The sequence below is a fragment of the Pinus tabuliformis genome, chromosome 6 (assembly GCF_031772625.1).
Source record: "Pinus tabuliformis cultivar Carrire ecotype Pingquan chromosome 6, CPIR1, whole genome shotgun sequence".
NCBI lineage: Eukaryota > Viridiplantae > Streptophyta > Pinopsida > Pinales > Pinaceae > Pinus > Pinus tabuliformis.
In genome coordinates this window covers 1,073,340,007-1,073,360,018 of record NC_142292.1, presented here as the reverse complement: position 1 = coordinate 1,073,360,018, position 20,012 = coordinate 1,073,340,007, and the positions used below count along the sequence as shown (strand labels likewise).

Sequence of the window (20,012 nt, the reverse complement as noted above, 5' to 3'; positions counted from 1 at the left end):
ATTTGATGACAAGATGAAACTGCTGTAGAAAACCCATCCACCTATAGTCTCTTGATTGTTGCAGTTTAGTTTGTGTGTGTAAATTCTGAAGTGGTTGATGATCTGTATGTATAATTGTTTCTTTCCCCATTAGGTAATGTTTCCACTTTTTCACACTCTGTACTAATGCATACAATTCTTTATCATATGTGGGATAATTAACTACTGCAGAAGTAAATGTCTCAGAATGATAACATATGGGTTTACCGTGTTGCATCACTGCTCCCATGGCATAGTCACTGGCATCTGTTTCAATCTCAAAGGTCATAGAAGATCTGGCAGTGCTAGTATTGGTGTTGTACCAGCTTTTTCTTTCAAGGTGTCGAAGGCTTTTTGTTGTTTGCCTCCCCACTGAAACACCTTGTTTAATCCTATTAAAGCATGTAAGAGAGCTGCAATCAAGGAAAAGTTAGCAATAAACTTTCTCCAATATCGTGTTGCTCCTAGGAAACTCCTAACTTCTGTAACAGATTTGGGTTTAAGCCAGTTCACAATGACTTCAACCTTTGAGGGATCTATCTTCAATTCACCACCCCCAACAATATGACCCAAATAATTTAAAGATATTTTGCCAAATTCACATTTTGATAACTTCACATAGAGATTTTCTCTTTTCAAAACATCTAAATTCTGCTTTACATGCTTCAAATGTTCTTTCCATGTTTTACTGAAAATAAGAATGTCATCTAAATATACAATTACAAAATCATCAATAAAAGGTCTGAGTACATCATTCATAACTCTCATGAAAGTGGCAGGAGCATTAGTTAAGCCAAAAGGCATAACTAGCCATTCATACAGCCCTTGCTTTGTTTTGAAAGCAGTCTTTCATGCATCTTGTTCTGCTACTCTGACCTGATGATAGCCACTACTCAAGTCCAACTTGGAAAAGTGTTAAGATATGGTATGTTCTATGCTTATAACAGTTTACTTCTTTTTCTTATTATATTCCACAGATTAGCAATCACATGTACATAAAGTAAAGTGCAGATAGAACATTAAACAATCGACAGAAAACAAGCCAAGACAAAAGACACGAGATGTGGTGTCTAGCCAGGGACAAACCCCACAATGTGTGGGGAAACCCTTTGATCAAATCTTCTTTTATCTTCAATAATTCAGCAGAGAGAAATAATACAATAAATCTGATTTATATCAGCAGTAGCAAACCCTAGATCAGCAGCATCAGCATCAGCGGCTTCATCATCAAACTAGGGCCGAGGATATCTCACAAACCAACCGTCGGATGGGCATGATTCCACCACCAGAGGTTGCGGCTTCCAGAGGAGGTTCAGATGAACCTACAGCGCAGTTCAGATGCGGAGATCTTCTAGTCCACGCAGGTCAAACTTTACTTTTGCAGTTGCAGCTTCAATTTCAGCAGCGTCCTTCAAACTAGGGCAGTCGATATCTTGCAACCCATCCGTCGGATTGACTTGATTCCACCACCAAAAGTTGTGGCTTTCAGAAGAGGTTCAAATAAACCTACAGTGCAATTCAGATGAGAAGATCTTCTAGTCCACGCAGGTCAAACTTTACTTCTACAATCGCAGCTTCAGTTTCAGCAGCTTCCTTCAAACTAAGGCAGTGGATATCTTGCAAACCGTCCGTCGGATTGACTTGATTCTACCACCAAAAGTTGTGGCTTTCAGAAGAGATCCAGATGGACCTACAGCGCAATTCTAAGGAGGAGATTTGATGGTCAACACTGATCAAACTTTGGATCTGCAGATGCAGCTTTAGGTTCAACAGCTTCCAGCTTCACATGTGTGAGAGAGAGACCATTTTCTGCGCAATAGAGAAGAGACTCTTTTCTGCACAGTAGAGAAAGAGAGATGTGATGAGATGAATGAGTCCAAATGAGGAAAAGTCCTCCTATATTTATACACAACGTTGGTGTTTGAATAGATGCGACTGTTGGGCTTCTGAGCCTACATGAGTTGTAGGTCGACTTGATAATAATTCCATGATCAAAATAAATTCATATCTCCATGAATAATTATCGGAATCGGATGATCTTTATATCAATCCTACACCTCTCGACGAGAGGAATCTAATAAAAATATTATCAACAATTAATAAAATGACCCACATGAAGTTTTGCTTGCCAATTTTAACACTCCCTCTCAACTAGGGAGAACTTCCTCTGCAATCTGTCTATCAGTCGTTATTATTCATCCATCAAATGCACTGCCCTCTACAGCCTGACCCTGCCCTGCTCTGCTCCATTCTGCCTGTTCTGCTTTGTCTTGTTCTGCCCTGTACTGATTTGTATTATTCTGCTCTATTCTGCTCTACTCTTGCATTGTCCTATTCTGCTCTGCTTTTGTCCGAATTATGAAGAAAAACAAATGATCGAGGATGTATCATACTAACTCAACGTCAGTCTCAAAGTATGTACCACTGGTCGCAAACCAGTCTCAACCAACCCGAAGTCAGCGTCCTAGTGAGTACAACTCCACTGGTCCCAAACCAGTATCATCCTCCACTGACTCAAAGTCAGTCTCAAAGTGCATACCACTAGTCCCAGACCAGTCTCAACCGACCCGAAGTCAGCTTCATAGTAAGTACCACTCCTACCACTGGTCCCAGACCAGTATCGCAGTCTCAGAGAGTGTACCACTGGTCCCAGACCAGTCTCAACCAACCCGAAGTCAGCGTCATAGTATGTACCACTCTCACTGGTCCCACCAGTACTGCACTGACACGAAGTCAGTCTCAGAGTATGTACCACTAGTCCCAGACCAGTCTCAACTAACCCGAAGTCAGTGTCATAGTATGGTACAACTCCTACCACTGGTCCCAGACTAGTATCATTGATCCCAGATCAATGGAGGTCATCCTAGCATAGGGAGTACAGTAGATACAACGATGCGTCCATTGGTACTACTATGGTCCTAACTTCATTTCCCTGCTCATTGATCAGATGAGAGGTACTTCCCATGAGTCCCAGACTGCATGGGTAGGATGCCTCGACAGGAGAATTAATCAATCATGTCCTCATAGGAGAACACATCAATCCTACTATAATCGCCATGGAGAACACATCAATCCAGGCCTCACAGGAGAACACATCAATCCTGCTACAGTCGCCATGGAGAACACATCAATCCAGGCATCACAAGAGAACACATCAATCCAGGCATCACAGGAGAACACATCAATCCTGCTACAGTCGCCATGGAGAACACATCAATCCAGGCCTCACAGGAGAACACATCATTCCTGCTACAGTCGCCATGGAGAACACATCAATCCAAGCCTCACAGGAGAACACATCATCCTGCTACACAGGAGAGCAAATCATCATGTTCGACAAGAGAGCGAATCATCTTGTCCCACAAGAGAGCGAATCATCTTGTTCTAGTACACACCACCAGGGGAGGGTGAGTCACCATGTGGTCGTATGTTGCTCCAATAAGAACCGCAAGTCCTCAAAGCTCCCACAGCTCAATGTATGCAACATGTAGGACCCTTGTACAAGGGTTTCTTGACGACTCCAAGTCGTTTGGGAAAATCACAAATTAGATCTTTCCTCGGGGCTTTGACAAGGTGTATCGACTTGTACATCATCTTAATGCGATGGAGCCTCCTTGCTCATCGACTTACCATATCCCAGATGATGTCTATCTGTTGGAGCAATCGACGAATACGGGATTCCTTAGTAATCGAATCCCACCTCTGGTTGTTATAGAGAATCACAGTGGTATGTGTTCAAACAGCTCATTGAAGAGCTTTCCCAACCAAGCAGCTTCATACGAGATCATACTCATAGATATGTATCTGGTCTCGGCGATGCTTATGGCAACCGACTTCTGCTTCCTGCTCATTCATTATATCGAAGTAGAATCCAAAGAAAAACAGCACTAAAAGTGCTCCAATGATCCTCCACACTACTTGCCTAATCAGCATTCGAATAATCATGCAGTTTCATATTTCCGGCAGTGTATCTCAATCCATGAGAGACTGTGTCCAAAAGACATCTCAGAAGATTCTTGGCACCAATCTAGTGAAGCTCAACCAAATATGAGCTCACAATGCTAAGTGCAAAACATATGTTCGGACGGAGGTTCACCAAGAACATCAACGGGAATGAGTTTTTTTGAAACTCATAGGCATTTCCCAAATCTGATTTGACATCACTACCATATAACTTCTAAAAGTTGAGATCCTCGAGGTAGTCACAAGCTTGCAGTCCATCATACCAAATCTTTTCAGAATCTTCACCACATATTTTACTTGAGATAGGAAAATTTCCCTTGGCTTCTACCACACTTGAAGTCCTTGGTTCTTCTTTTCAGAATCTTCACCACATATTTTACTTGAGATAGGAAAATTTCCCTTGGCTTCTGCCACACTTCAAGTCCTTGGTTCTTCATTTCAAATTCAAAAGCCAACTCCCTCTTACATTTGTGAATGAGAGGGAATGCACCTGTTAGAAAGAGGTCATCCACGTACAGCACCAGTGTAAGAGGTTTGTCATCTTCAACCTTAAAGTAAAGGTTAGGATCGGCTTCACTCCTAGTGAATCCCAGCTTCATCAAGTAGCTATCGATCCTCTCATACCATGCTCGGGGTGCTTGCTTCAGCCCATAGAGAGCCTTCTTCAACCTGCATACATGAAATTTTCAATCATAAATCTCAAATCCTTGAGGTTGCTTTACATAGACCTCTTCTTTGATTGAATCGTTCAAAAACGCGGTCTATCCATCTGATGTAGGTTCCATCCTTGTGAAGCCACAAGGGCTATGATCAAGCGGACGGTCGTATATCTGGCAACAGGTGCAAATATCATAGTCTATACCTTCCTTCTGGGAGAAACCACGACCAACAAAATGAGCTTTATACTTTTCCGTACTTCCATCTGCTGCATGCTTTATCTTGTAAAGCCATTTGGAAGTAACAACTGTCTCGTCCTTCATAGTCTTCGGTCATAAAATCCTTCCATACTTGATGCTTGACGGCGTCTAAGAATAATGAAGGCTCATATTGTATGATCGTGCTCATGATGGTCAGGTATCCCTGATACCTGTTAGGTTTCTTACTTTCACGAAAGGTTCCTTGGGGTGCAGCATGTCCTTCAACGTCATCAAGTGTCCCCCTAAGCCATGAAGACCTCTTTCTAGAAGAGGAAGGCTCATGTGGATGAGGATCAATCGAATCCATGGGTTCTTCTACATCAGGCATTGATTCATCATCCTTTTCTTTCGGTTCCCTGGTGTCGACTTCTTGAGAGCTCCTCAAAGTCGAAAGGTTTTCCACCTTGCTGAGAGCCATATCTTCGTCAAAGGTGACATCATGACTAATCACGACTTCCCTTTGACCGGCGGTGAACATTTCTTCAGGAGTCTTGGAACCCAATGCTTGATGAGGGCATCGATTTTGTACATATATGGCAGTGTTTGTAGTTTCATCCCATAGAAACTTCGGAAGTCTTTGATCATGTAGCATGGCCCAGACAGCTTCCACAATCGTATGGTTCTTCCTTCCCGCCACACCATTCTGCTCAGGAGTATGTGGTGTAGTAGTCTCCCTCTTAATGCTAGCCTCAAATATCCCTGAGTGAACCAACTGTAATATATCGGAGGTCTTGCTTTGGCTTGAGGGGAATGGTCCCCTTTTGAGCTTTCCTTCGGCACATCCTAGACATACACCTTCTTTCTCTGCTCGGAATTCAGGCATCCCTATCACCATTTGTCTTACACCGAGTATAGCTTTCTAATGAAGGGGGGCAAACTTCCGATGCCAAAGTTTGGACTGAAGAGATGTGTCATAAGACATGATACCTAGTGGACTTCCATCGACCTGATATAATGAATCAAAACGAAACCCAAGAATAAAGGCATCTTTAACATTATTTTTCGATACACGTACCTTGCCATTGCTGAAGGTTACCTTGTAGCCTTTCTCTTCCATTGCCAAGATGGACACTGGGTTCTTTTTGAGGTCAGGTGCACTTAATACATCCTAGAATTTCTAGCCTTCTTGAATGGTTGTCCTCTTCCTCGATTCCCAACTCTCCTCTTACCTTTGCTATTGAATTTGTCATTCCTTTGATTGCCATCAGAGGGATTTTGATCATCGTCCCGGTGTGAGTCCTTTCTATCAGGGTACTCCCTTACATAGTGACCTACTTTATCGCAGATGTAACATCGTCATTTTCTTCCACCCTTAGGTCCAGCCTTTCCTTTTGATTTAGTCCCGGAATTATTTCTTTTCTTAACATGAGAAGAAAAGGCAACAGGAGGATCTTTAGGCATGGGCATTTCTTGCTCTTCTTCCCTTGTTTCTTCTTGAATGCATCTAGCCATTAATTCCTCAAAACCAAGAATTACATTATTGTTCAGAAGAGTAGTCCTGAACACGTACCATTCGGATGGTAATCCTCCAAGAGTCGTGAGTGTCATTTCCCTATCAGTAATAGCCTCCCCAATAGATAGGAGATCGTTCTTGATCTCGGTTATTCTTAAGAAGTATGCTTGCATACTCTCATCTTTACCCTTCTTGATTTCCCTTAGCTTATTTCTAAAAAAAAAAACTTGATTTGCATCATTAACTTTAAATAAACTCACCAGTTTATCGTAGATTTCCTTGGAGGTGTTCAGGTCAAAGATGTAGACCACCAAGTGCTTGTCGATAGAGTCCCGGATGATCTTCTGTTTTGACTTCTCCGGTTTTCCATTTGTTCCATGCAGCAACAGATGCATTTGATGGAGGCTCAACAATATTGCCTTTTACATGGTCCAGCACTCCTTGATCTTCTAGGTTAGATCGATAGACATCTTCCATCCGTGATAGTCAGCTTTCTCACGAAGTTTGCTTTCGACAGAGTGTTGAGGACCCTACAGTTATTTTAGGATAGCCTCGCCAATCTTCTCTTTGGTGATTGCTCTTGCTCTTGCTTGGGCTTTGTCTTCACCTCAGCTCCGACCCCATGTTAAGATATGGTATGTTCTATGCTTATAACAGTTTACTTCTTTTTCTTATTATATTCCACAGATTAGCAATCACATGTACATAAAGTAAAGTGCAGATAGAACATTAAACGATCGACAGAAAACAAGCCAAGACAAGAGACGCAAGATGTGGCGGCTAGCCAGGGACAAACCCCACAATATGTGGGGAAACCCTTTGATCAAATCTTCATTTATCTTCAATAATTCAGCAGCGAGAAATAGTACAATAAATCTAATTTATATCAGTAGTAGCAAACCCTAAATCAGCAGCATCAGCATGAGCGGCTTCATCATCAAACTAGGGCAGAGGATATCTCACAAACCGACCGTCGGATCGGCATGATTCCACCACCAGAAGTTGCGGCTTCCAGAGGAGGTTCAGATGAACCTACCGCGCAGTTCAGATGAGGAGATGTTCTAGTCCACGTAGGTCAAACTTTACTTCTGTAGTTGCAGCTTCAGTTTCAGCAGCTTCCTTCAAAATAAGGCAGTCGATATCTTGCAAACTGTCCGTCGGATTGACTTGATTCCACCACCAAAAGTTGTGGCTTTCAAAAGAGGTTCAGATGAACCTACAGCGCAGTTCAGATGAGGAGATCTTCTAGTCCACGCAGGTCAAACTTTACTTCTATAGTTGCAACTTCAGTTTCAGCAGCTTCCTTCAAACTAGGGCAGTGGATATCTTGCAAACCATCCGTCGGATTGACTTGATTCCACCACCAAAAGTTGCGGCTTTCAGAGGAGATCCAGATGGACCTACAGCACAATTCTAAGGAGGAGATCTGATGGTCAACGCTGGTCAAACTTTGGATCTGCAGTTGCAGCTTTAGGTTCAATAGCTTCCGGCTTCACATGTGTGAGAGAGAGACCCTTTTCTGCACAATAGAGAAGAGACTCTTTTCTGCGCAGTAGAGAGAGAGAGATGTGATGAGATGAGTGAGTCCAAATGAGGAAAAGTCCTATATTTATACACAACGTTGGTGTTTGAATAGATGCGACTGTTGGGCTTCTGAGCCTACATGAGTTGTAGGTCGGCTTGATAATAATTCCATAATCAAAATAAATTCATATCTCCATGAATACTTATCAGAATCGGATGATCTTTATATCAATCCTACACCTCTCGATGAGAGGAATCTAATAAAAATATTATCAACCATGAATAAGATGACCCACATGAAGTTTTGCCCTGGTTGCCAATTTTAACAAAAAGTAAACTGCTTCTTTCAGCTGATCTAATAGATCATCAATGCAAGGAAGAGGATAACAATTCTTGATCATTATTTTATTCAGTGCTCTGTAATCAATGCACATCCTCCACGAACCATCTTTCTTCCTTACCAACACGATTGGAGATCCGCATGGTGATGTGCTTGGTCTTATGAACCCTTTTTCGAGCAGCTCCTGTACCTGTTTCTTGATCTCTGCATTCTCTAAAGCAGATAACTTGTACATTCCGATGTTGGGCAATGGAGCATCTCGCTGCAAATGAATATCATGTACTATTTCCCTTTTGGGTGGCAGACCTTTAGGTTCTTAAAATAGGATATCATATTCTGAAACAACTTTTTCTAAATCAGCTTTCTGTTTAGCATCACAGCGTTCAAATATATTGGTTTTACAAGGTTCTTTTCCTTTACAACCATTAGTAAAAATTGCTTGCATGAGTTTACAATTCTTTTCATCTGCCCTAAGTTTATGAGAGTATAGTTATTTTTGAGTTTATGAGCTCTTACAATATATTCTATTCCATCTTTGGTAAGTTGATACTTATTTTCAGCTCTATAGAAAATGGTTTTTCTATCATACAAGTGAGGACTTCCTAAAACAATACCACATATATCCAAGGGAACTATATCTAACTCAACCTCATCTACAAATGTTGACCCAAAAGCAAACCTAAGTTTACATTGTCTAGTCACTTGTAGCTTTGCTTTATCACATACCCAACCTAATGGATATGGCTTCTTGTGAGGTGTGGTTAGCAATCCCAACTTCTTTACAATTGCTTCAGAAATCAAGTTTACTTGTGATCCACTATCAAATAAAGTATCAATCTTTTGGTGCTTGGAAATAACTCTAATATCAAAAAGCTCATGTCTTTTCCTCTCATTATTTTCATTATCAATAGATTGTGCAGAATTACATGTAGATGCTTCAAAATTTTTACCTTTTATACCTATGGTTGTGATTGTTGTTTCATCACATGAGTCTGACCCCAAGTCTTTCTGAATAGCAGCAGCAGTGTTCTTCTTACCACCGAACTTTTTGGGTTTCAGCTCCCGATGCAAAGACCAGCAGTGTTCATCATCGTGCCCATCCTTCTTGCAATGAGTGCATGAAGGTTTGTCTTTATGTACAGCGTTTGTCTTCCTCTCCTTCCATTTTAGCTTCTTCTTTTCCTTGTTCTTGCTTGTATGGGGTTTTGATGATCCCCCGATCTCTGGGTTCACATTCTTGCCTCCAGCCTCTAGATGTGTAGCCTGAACGGATACCTCATCTATGCTAGTGGAGTTAAACATGAGAATGGTGTGCCTCAAATAGCTATGCAGACCACCTATATACTTCAACAAAATTTCAGGTGAGTCTAGAGAAATGCCTAGAATTAAAGCTCTTTTTCTAAACTCCTGGGTATAACTTTGTACACTTTGCCCCTTTAATTGGCGAAGAGTTTGCCAACTCATCATTGCTTGTTGCATATAAGCTAGTGGATAAAATTGTTTTTTAATGGCAAACAAATTCACTCCGGGTAGAAAGAATTTTACCATACTTCAAATCAGCTTGTGTCCTACCTTCCCACCACACTAGGGCAGTTCCTCCAAGGCGAAGGCTAGCCAGCTGAATCTTTCTCCTTTCTGAATCGATGTTCTGCACCCTGCAATATACATCAATCTGTCTAATCCAGTTATCTAGCTTTTCTGCATTTAATTCTCCATCATAGATTGGCAAATCAAACTTTACATCTAGTTTAATCAAAGATGTTTTCTTCTTTTTCTTTTAAGGGCTAGAAGATGAGGATGATGGAGGTGATGGTGGAGGAGATGATGGAGGAAGCTTTTTCCCTTTCCCTTTGCCCTCTGGGGCATCTACAAAAGGTTCCTTTGCTCCCTTGTCTTGTTTGGGTGTCGAAGTGCTTTCACCTCAACCCTTCTTGAGTTCTCAATACATCTCTTCTACCATGGCTCTCATGGTCATGAAACTGTCCATGAACTGGGATTCTGATTCCAATGGGACTTGTTCTGCCATTTTCGTCCTAGGATAAACTCTTCCAATTTCTGGATTAGCCTCAACAAGTTCTTCTCCTAATTTGAGCTTTGACCTAGTTAGCATTCAACAATCTAGCACAAGCTTGTCTAACCTTAGCAAACCTAAATCTCTGATACCACTTGATCTGAAAATGAGATCTTAGACTAATATTAAGGTATTACAAACTCATGTGCATGGATTTGCCTATATTACTTAGTGCAATGGATCGATAAGATTGCGAATAACATAGACAATGAAGCAGTTAAAGAAACATAATAGACAAACACACATAACACAGCAAGTTTAATCTGGAGTTCACCCAAAACTCTTGGGCTACATCTCCTGGTCTAGCCTTCAGTGATGACCTCTCTATTATGTCTTCAAGAGCAGAGTTTTACAAAATGTGAGCTCAAATTGAGTCTCAACACAATAGATACAAAACAGCAGGAGTTTGCTTGAATCCCTCAAGCCTCTTTGAGTACATAGACTCTTTCTCTCCTTCTCTGGCTCTGTTTTCTCTCTGTCTCAGCATTGCTTGTCTCTGTCTTCTGTCTTCTGTGGCTTTTAAGCCAATCGGCGTTGTCTGTTCGTTTCCTCTTCTCGGGCTCTCTGGCTCACAGCCTCTGTCCGCTCAAATCCCCCTCTAAGCATTAGCAATCATTGCTAAACGCCTTCAGGGAAGGTGGCCACCTGTTCTGCAACGAAAGGGACCATCAAACCTTTGAAATCCCCAAAAATAGCGTTCTCTATTTACACAGAGAAATACACTAAAAACACGGGAAAATTCGCCAAACTGCCATTTATCAGACTTCAAATATCCTTAAATCCGTCTATACTCCTATCGGGTCCGCCTGTAATCGCTATCGCAAGTCGCAAGTGCCCCTGTGCCATGGTTTCCTTTGTATTTGTAAAAATACATTAAAACATTGAAAATCCTGCAAAATGGCTTTATGGCGGACTTGAAATGTTATATATTTGCATCTATAAGTTCCATCGGGTCCGGTTTTATCGCATCGGGCACATTTCCTTTGTATTTCATTTATTTGGCGAAAATGTGAAATACACATAAAAATGTCATTTTCTGGATCTCAAAATATGTTAAATATCATCTATAACCCCATCGGGTCCGGCTATCGCAAGTCATATTTATATCGGCCCCGCTCCGTTGTATTACTCCGACACGATATTGCGATGCGATTGATCGCAATCGCATATCGCATAGACCCCAGGCCGTTTGTAAGCGCTCCTTTGTAATCTGTCGATTGCAATATTGCGAGTTAACCTGGGCCGTCGATCTGCGTGCTTGATCGACAATCCTTGTTGACCCGCGCTGATCGCTATCGCATATTTCATATGGTAGCCTCCGATAGCCTCCGCCGATTGTCGTATGCCGATTGGATCTGGACCATTGATCGACCAGATCCGATGGCTCCTACGCGTCGTTCCTTTAGCCTCCGATAGGCCTGTTTTCCACTGTTTCCTCATGTTTTTCGCTCCCGATAGTGTTTTCCGCCATTTTGTGAAGGTTTTCCTTTTGTGATAGTTTTGATTTTTGAAGACTTGGAGGGTTTTTAGGATCCATTTGGATCAAGTACACTTGGACTTGTTTCCCATTTGAATCTGGAAGCATATCAACTATGCTTTGTAGCTGGAAAAATACTCACTAACCCCTGTCATGTGACATGACGCCCCACTATCAATAAACCAGACTCATGTGGTGGTTGAGCTAGATAGGCAAGTTATGGGAGCAAACTCATCTTCAAGTCTTAAAGATAGTTCATCAACGTCTGCTAAAGTTGTTGTCTATTGTCGCTTGTTTTTCTTTTCACCCTTTTTTCTATTCAAACATTGACTGACATAGTGTCCATGTTGACAACATCCAAAACACTTGATTTTACTCAAGTCTTTCTTTTTCTTCTCTCCCTTGGAGTTAGGCCCTTTGCTTGAGCCCTTCTTGGCTTTGCCCTTTCCTGCAAGAGCAACATTTTCATCATCCTCACGCTTCTGGATTTTACTATTGCTGCCACTGACAAGGCTCAACCTAAGCTCTTCTTGAGTGAAATTGCTCCACAGATGATCCTAGTGAGGTAGGTCTTGTAGTCCATTAACCACTTAGACAAACACATCCCACTGCTTAGAGAACCCATTTAGAGCAATGCTCACAAGCTCATCATCATCTATTTTTTCTCCGACAAATACTAACTCGTACTTGACAAGTCTGATCCTAGTGAGGTAACTGACAATGCCTTTGCCTTTGTTATGTTTGGTGTTTCTTAAATTCTCTCTAAGGATCAAATTCCTGTTAACAGTAGCACTATGGAACAACTTCAAGATGGCATCCCACATCTTCTTGCACGTATCAAATTCTGCAATATGGGGAACAATGTGATCTTTAACCCCGTCTTGGATAATATGCCTAGCCTTGGCATCCTCCTTACAGTAGGTCACTAATTGTGTCACATCTATCGTACAGCAAAAATTGTTGTAGCATACACCTTCAATCCATGTTTCTCCAGCAATAATAATATTTTGGATTTCCAGATACCAAAATTCGATGCACCATCAATGTTTTCATGATCCTTCAATCCAGTTGAAGCCATTTATGAAACCCTCAAATAATAAACTCCAATGAATATGAAGAATTTTGTCTTTGTGAGAACCTTTGGTTTCTCCTTCAAAACCTTAGCACTTAGATAACTAATAATCTTGGGACTTCAGTGCTCTGATACCATGTGAAATTTTTGGCGACCCAAAAGGTGTTATTAACCTAGTTAATTATTTCATATTACTTGTTCATAGCAAATTAATTCTTTTGTTGAAAGTAATGAATAAGAAATATGAACAACAAAATTCACAAAATAAATTACACGAGAAACCAATCACACAACTGAAACAAGTATTTTTGGACAAACATTCATAGAAAACCCCAATGTGAGTAAAACCAGTTTTCAGGTCTAAGGGTCTATATTAATATCTTTAACAAAAACTATTATTGGTAAATTACAAATGCTTGCTTGACTCTGGCAAAGCTCCGGCGATATTTTATCTTCAATTATGCTAATCAAATCAACCTAGAAAACCCCACAGCTTCCCTTTTTGTAACTCCCACTGCCTATAGCATCTTGTACTGGCAATTCGCACTGTTCTTCCTAGCAATTCGCACTATCTCCCGGCAATTCACACTGCCCTCTGGAAACTCGATCTACCTCCTAGAAAACTCGATTTGCCCTCCTAGCAAATGGCAACTCCTCTAACAAACTTGCACTAGCCTCTCGAAGACTCGCACTACCTCTCGAAAATAAACTCGGCCTCTCCTCTTGCGAATTCACTGAACAACTTGGCCTCCTCCTAAAGCTCACGACATCACTGGAAAAAACTCAATCTCCTGCAAAAAATAACTAATAGCAAAAACCTCAGAAAAATCTTCTCCCAATCACAGTTGTTGAAACCCTCCTATGGTCTCACTGAAAATCACCCACTCTATGTGTCTCAAAAGTTGTCCATCAATGCCCTTTATAATCTCCCATTCACAAATGAAAGGCTACGATTAGAAGTTCACTTGATCCAATCAATGGCTAAGATCATCTTAGAAGCTTTCCACAAGCTTCTAGAGGTAAATCGTTCTTATCCCAACTAATGTCAATTAATTATCCACTTTCTCTAAGTTTACATTTAAGAAATATTTTTAAAATCACTAATTGACATAATTAGGATATTTTCCCTTGCTGAAACTTAGGGAAAAATTCAAATTACATGGGCTTAGAGATAATTAATTATTTTGTGTTCCTAGCCTCAATGACGCCTCTCACGTTTAGAACACTTGTCCAAGTGACAATAGTGACAAAATCTAGATCAATATTGTCCCCTAAGGGTAATTTTCCCAAGAGGAATATCACACGGAATACCACAAATAGCAATACCTTTATTGCTGAAAGCAATATTCACTTGCCTCTTTGAGGGAACAACCTTCAAATGAGAGAAGCTCCAATTACAATAAGTTTTAACCTTCATCATATATCACATTAGCTTACTTCTACTTCATTATATACTTTCTACCAAACCTCCTAAGAACTTTCTAATAGGCCTAACTTTTTAATACACCTCCTTATATTTATTGTTTTCACACCGTATCTACTATGTGTACCTTGTTTAATAAAGATGGTGTCAATAAATGGGAACCTATCTACCTACTTAAGAGGATTAAAGTAAAACCCTAACAAACTCTACTGGGTGATATTTACAAACTCTTGTTTTAAATGGAATGGCTTAAAAATTATCACATACGCACTTTACCATCCCTTTGAATGCCTCATGGATACAACTTATCAAGCTTTATCTGAATTGATATTAATGAGGTGTCGCCATTCCAGATGCAAGGTTGCTGTAGGTTGCCACTGAAGTTGAGGGGAGTTAACAGGAATAAAAATCGACCCTTTCTCTAAAAACGGAAGTACCTGTTTATAGAAGATATTATGCAGCACCTGCTTTAGAAGGAAGATAACGTTAGCAACTAAAATTTGGAAGTTTCTTTGACACACCTGATTTTGCAAGTGCTTTCTGACTGTTCCTCGCTTGACTGTTCCTCGCTTTCTGCGTTCCCTCTTAATAAACACCTGTAGCACAAGTCAAAATTCTGATTAACGGTCAAAACTAGGTAAGAATTCCGCAAAGTATAGTATTATGAATTAATTGTTGTGGGTGCTACCAGGAAGTCTTTGAGAAAACTCCAGAAGCAACTTCAAAGGAACATGACCTTCACATAACCATTGTTTTCCACAAGAACACTGCCAACAGCATTTTGCGGAGCTTTTACTTGTCTGCAGATATAAACCATGGATTTTAATCAAATTGAACAGGCTGTCATGAGCATGTGTTTAATAGCTCAAACATGATTGCCAACTTTCCACTAAGATGACAAAATTTGAATCTTGTGTCGGCATCATACACTGCAAGCTTTAATCACCTAAGACGAGTTCTCTGACATTGGACTATTTTCTATGTCTAAAAATATGGCCTGTCTCCTATGACAAAAGCATGCATCTTTTTATCAACTTGAATCCAACTGCATCCAGGACTCCTTTTAACCCCTCTGCCGTTCATTCTTTTCCTAATATTTTCAATGTCCTCCCACCTGCTGGCAGCAGCATAGATGTTTGAGAGAAGCACATAAGCATAATCATTTTCCGGGTCTAACTCAAAAAGCTGTTCTGCAGCGTATTCGCCTAGCTCAATATTGCTATAAATTCTACATGCAGAAAGCAAACAACTCCACACAGAAGCATCCGCTTTTATTGGCATTTTGTTTATAAAATCTTTTGCTTCATCGAAGCGTCCAGCCCGACCAAGAAGATCAACCATACAGCTATAGTGTTCCATTACAGGTGTGATGTGATAATGTGTACTCATGCAGTTAAAATACCGATAGCCATCCTCTAGTAGGCCTGCGTGGCAACATGCAGACAAAACAGAAACTAAAGTGACATGGTTTGGATTGATGCCAGAGTGCGTCATATCCTCAAAGAACTTAAGGGCCTCCTTGGCAGAGCCATGCATGGCATATCCTGCAATTATTGCTGTCCAAGAAACCACATCTGGATCGGATATTTTGTCAAACACATCACGCGCAGTCTCCATTCTCCCGCATTTTGCATACATGTCTACAAGAGCATTTGCCACAAATATATTAGACTGGAATCGACATCTTTTGATTTCTTCATGGATATGCATACCCTGTTCCAGAGCTGCTAAATTGGCGCACGCGGGGAGGACGCTGGAAAAAGTGAATTGATTGGGTTGGATACCTGCTCCTTGCATTTGGAAGAGCAGTGTCAATGCTTCTTCAGCGAAACCAAACTTTGTATAAGCAGCAATCATTGCAGTCCATGACCACACGTCTCGCTCAGGCATCCCTTCGAAGAGCTTCAGAGCCTCATTGAAAAACCCCTTCTGCGCATAACCTGTGATAATCTGTGTCCAAGAGACGACGTCTCGTTCAGACATTTTGTCAAACATGTAACGTGCAGTCTCTAGTCTCCCACATTTTGCATACATGTCTAAAAGAGCATTCGCCACAAATGCATCAGATTGAAGTCCGCTTCTTATGATTTGTCCATGGATTTCCATACCCTGTTCCAGATATGCCAAGTGAGCACAGGCCGAAAGAACAGCAACGAAGGTGAAGTGATTGGGTTGAATACCTGCTCGCTGCATTTGGTGTAAGAGTGTGAATGCCTCCTCGGCCGGTCCATGCTTTGCATAAGCCGATATCATGACAGTCCATAACCTCACATCTCGTTGGGGTATGTTTTCAAACAACTTCCGGGCTTCATCGACATTGCCATAGCGTGAGTATGCTGAAATCATCACAGTCCATGAGCCAACATTCTTTTCAGATATTTCCTCAAAAACTCTGCGGGCAGCCACCACACTTTCGCACTTGGCATACATGTTTGCAAGCGTATTCTGTAAAAGTGTGTTTGTGGCAACAAATCCCTTCTGCGTGATGTGGGCGTGGATTAATTTGCCTTGTCCTAAGGCCTTCTGGTGGATGCAGCACTGCAAGAGAGAAACATAGGTGCAAGAGCCGATGCTATTGTCTGCAAACTGTAATATGGAGAGCGCCTCCTTTAAACGGCCCAGCTTACAGAGCGTTATGATATGGTAGACACAGGAATTGACACGCTTGGCTTTTGAAAGCATGAGTGGAAGCGCTTCTTTCGCAAAGTGGTAATCATGGGCTAAAGAAAAAAAAGGGAAGATCTTGGCGCTTCCTTGTGTAACTCAGCGTTTTATATGGAGTATATTGGTGTAAATTCTATGGCCCAAGTAATAGTAGTAAAAACCTACGCATTTTATTAGGTGTTTTGGTGGGAGTAGATTCCTTGTTTTGGTCCAGGTATTTTCGTTGGGTTCTCTTTGATGTGTATTTCAATTGATATTTTTGTGGCACTCATCAACATTACTAGGTTTATTACTAGGTTTATTTGGATTATGTGTTTTCTTTTTCTTTTTCTTTTTTAACGCAATATCTTTTTATTCATTACTCAATTAAAAATATTTAGGTTTTATAAGAAATCTCATTTGAATGTTGATTGAAGCAATATCAGTTTAACAATGGCAGGAATATAACTAATACAATTCTCTGGAACATTTATCAAAATCATATTAGAGAGATGACTGAAAAAGAATCGAGAAACAGGCACAACACCTGAAAAACAACTAGAAACAGAGCAAAAATTGATATATAAGATCGTTGTCCTAAAAAAGGCAAAAAAACCACAAGTGTGAATTAGAAAGAAAACATACTAGACAACCATGGATTACAAAACCTACTACCAAATATCATAGAAGAGTATAAAGGCCTAAATGGAGAATGGTTTCTCCAAAACACTGCTCAAGCATGATAGTTACAAGATGTAGTAAGAGACCTTTTGTTGATAGTTGATATGCTTGTTGATTAGACTCTTTATACACGTGAAAAAAGGATATGTTTTGGAATTGACTGTGCAACTTCTTTAATCTAGATTTCCAATGTCAAAGTTCCAAAACCTAGAGGTCTGACTTTCCGGTCAGTCAATCTATGATGATCTTGGAACCCCCTCCAACCATCAAATGAGATATTGATAGAGATTTGGCAATTAACATAGCAGCCCAGGTAGCCATGAGCTCCACTCTCGTGTTTGTGCTTGTACCAAAACTCATACTCACTTTGATGTTGTGATACTTGCTCAGTAGTATCATGAAGCCTCCTGCACACCTTGTTGGGCAGCGTTGGAAAATGTAACTAGGTTTGGTATTCATTGAATATATTTGAGTCATCTTGTAATGTACTTGTCAAAAGAATAAAGAAAAGAAATTTTATTATTATTATTGTGACTTATTAAATCATGGGTTTCATGTTTGGGTCACCATGTTTTAGGTCAAAGTCCCCATTGAGGACTTCTAGGATTTATTCTAAGTCAATAGAGTCATTGTACTTTTAAAGAGACCTTTCTTAGGCTTTTGAATCATGTAAAAAGGTTAAGTATTGAGTCAAATGTAATTTATGTATCCTCCACATCAAGTAGGCCTAAGGACATCAATTTGACCTCCCTTGAAGCCTATAAATAGAAGCAAGTCAAATTCATTTGGAGCACACTCTCTCACAAGAAAGTTTGATAACTCTTGAAGCCGGAAGAAGAAGAAGGGGAAGGAAGTGCGAGTTGGGTGGAGACTAAGGAGGAGAAGAAAAACGAAATTTTGATGCCTCTCTCTCTCTGTTTCATGTCCTAGTTTATGAGATCGAAGTCTTCCAAGTTTCAATGATGTCAGAAGCTGCCTGATGTCCGAAGCTGCTACATAGTCAAAGTTGTTAGAAAGGAGGTCAAAGATCTGGGAGGTTGACTTGGTGTGGTGGGAAGGTTTGGTCTTTGTCTAGGGTGAGGAGTCTCAAAGAATATTATTGAAAGGAAGAGAATTTTGACTGGGTTTTCCCCTCAAGGGGGGTTTTTCCTTGGCATAGTGCCTACATCTGGTGTCCATTGTTTTATGTTTGTTTTGCTTTGGTAATTGCTTGATGAGCTAAAGAAAGAAGATATAAATAAAACTTAATAAGAAGTCAAGAACATCATAAGTAATTATCAAGTATAAGAAAATATTTCTGCCTTTCTGATTTTCTAACATGGTATCGAAGCTTTGGCGAAGAAAGAAAGAAAAAGGTAGTCTCAAGCACTTGATCAAGGAACCATTCAAAAGGATTATCACAGGGTAAGAGTCTACTATTTTCAAGGAAGATGTCTAACACAATCAAGAGAGAGAACAAACTTAAAGGAGCCTCAAATTATAGATCTTGGAAAAAGAGGATTGGCCTCATCCTTGAAAAGAACAAAGTACTTGACTTGGTCAAAGGAAAAGTTAAGAAGCCTACAAAAGACTCTAGTGATGCTGACAATTATAATTGGTGGCCATGACTCTAATGGTAGAAGAAATAAAGAACAATCTTGCCCCATTTATAGCCAACATCAATCATGCTCAAGAAATGTATGAAGCCTTGTCAAAGTTATTCACTATTAAGAACATTGGTCAAATGGCAAGCTTGAAGAATGAACTAAGGACCAAAAATATGACTAAAGAAGATACAGTGGCCTCCTTCTTTGTGAAGATAGCAAGAATCAAAGATGATCTTTTGGCCATTGATGAAGTTGTTCCAGACAAAGAACTCGCGATCACTGCTCTATTAAGGTTTCCACCTACTTGGGGTGCATTTGTTGCAGGTCTTAATAGTTAGAAGGAAGCTCCCACTTTTGAAGAACTATGGATTGCCTGCAGTCAGGAAGAGTTGAGGATCTCATTACTTGCCAATTCTAAATATGTTTCAAATGCCTACATTGCTCAACATAAAGGAAAGAAATCGAAAGGACCAAGGAAGAAAGTTGACATGTCCAAGGTAGAATGTTATCAATGTCATAAGAAGGGCCACTACAGGTGTGATTGTCCTGACAATCCAAGAAACAAGAAGAGAGAAATATATCAAGCCAATATTGTTGAAGAGGAAGACGTAAAGAAAGCCAAACCCGAAGAATCTGACATAATGGTCTTACACTACTAAGTCTTTTGCTTGTAGCCTTAGATATCTTATTTTATATTTTTGATGTTTTAGAATTTATAGGTTTTTAACATCTTTTTGGAAAAGACATTTTTTGTTTTTGTAAGTTTATATGTGTCCCTCAAGCTTTGGAGGTAGCCCCCAACAACTCCCAAAGATAAGTATCTCATTTCCTTTCAGTTTTTGGT

The 20,012-nt window shown here is 40.3% G+C and overlaps 1 pseudogene across 2 annotated transcripts in view; it reads right to left on the bottom strand.

The window, feature by feature from the left end:
- The window catches only part of LOC149262640 (pentatricopeptide repeat-containing protein At2g21090 pseudogene), a 59,415-nt pseudogene extending 42,386 nt beyond the window's left edge, over nt 1-17,029 (bottom strand). For both annotated transcript variants that reach the window (XR_016259183.1, XR_016259184.1), the window contains exons 1-2: nt 14,947-17,029; nt 14,780-14,854 (exon numbers count right to left, since the gene is read on the bottom strand). The product of XR_016259183.1 is annotated as a pentatricopeptide repeat-containing protein At2g21090 pseudogene, transcript variant X1 (transcript). The remainder of the gene's footprint in view (nt 1-14,779; nt 14,855-14,946) is intronic.
- Between the last annotated feature and the right edge of the window lie 2,983 nt (nt 17,030-20,012).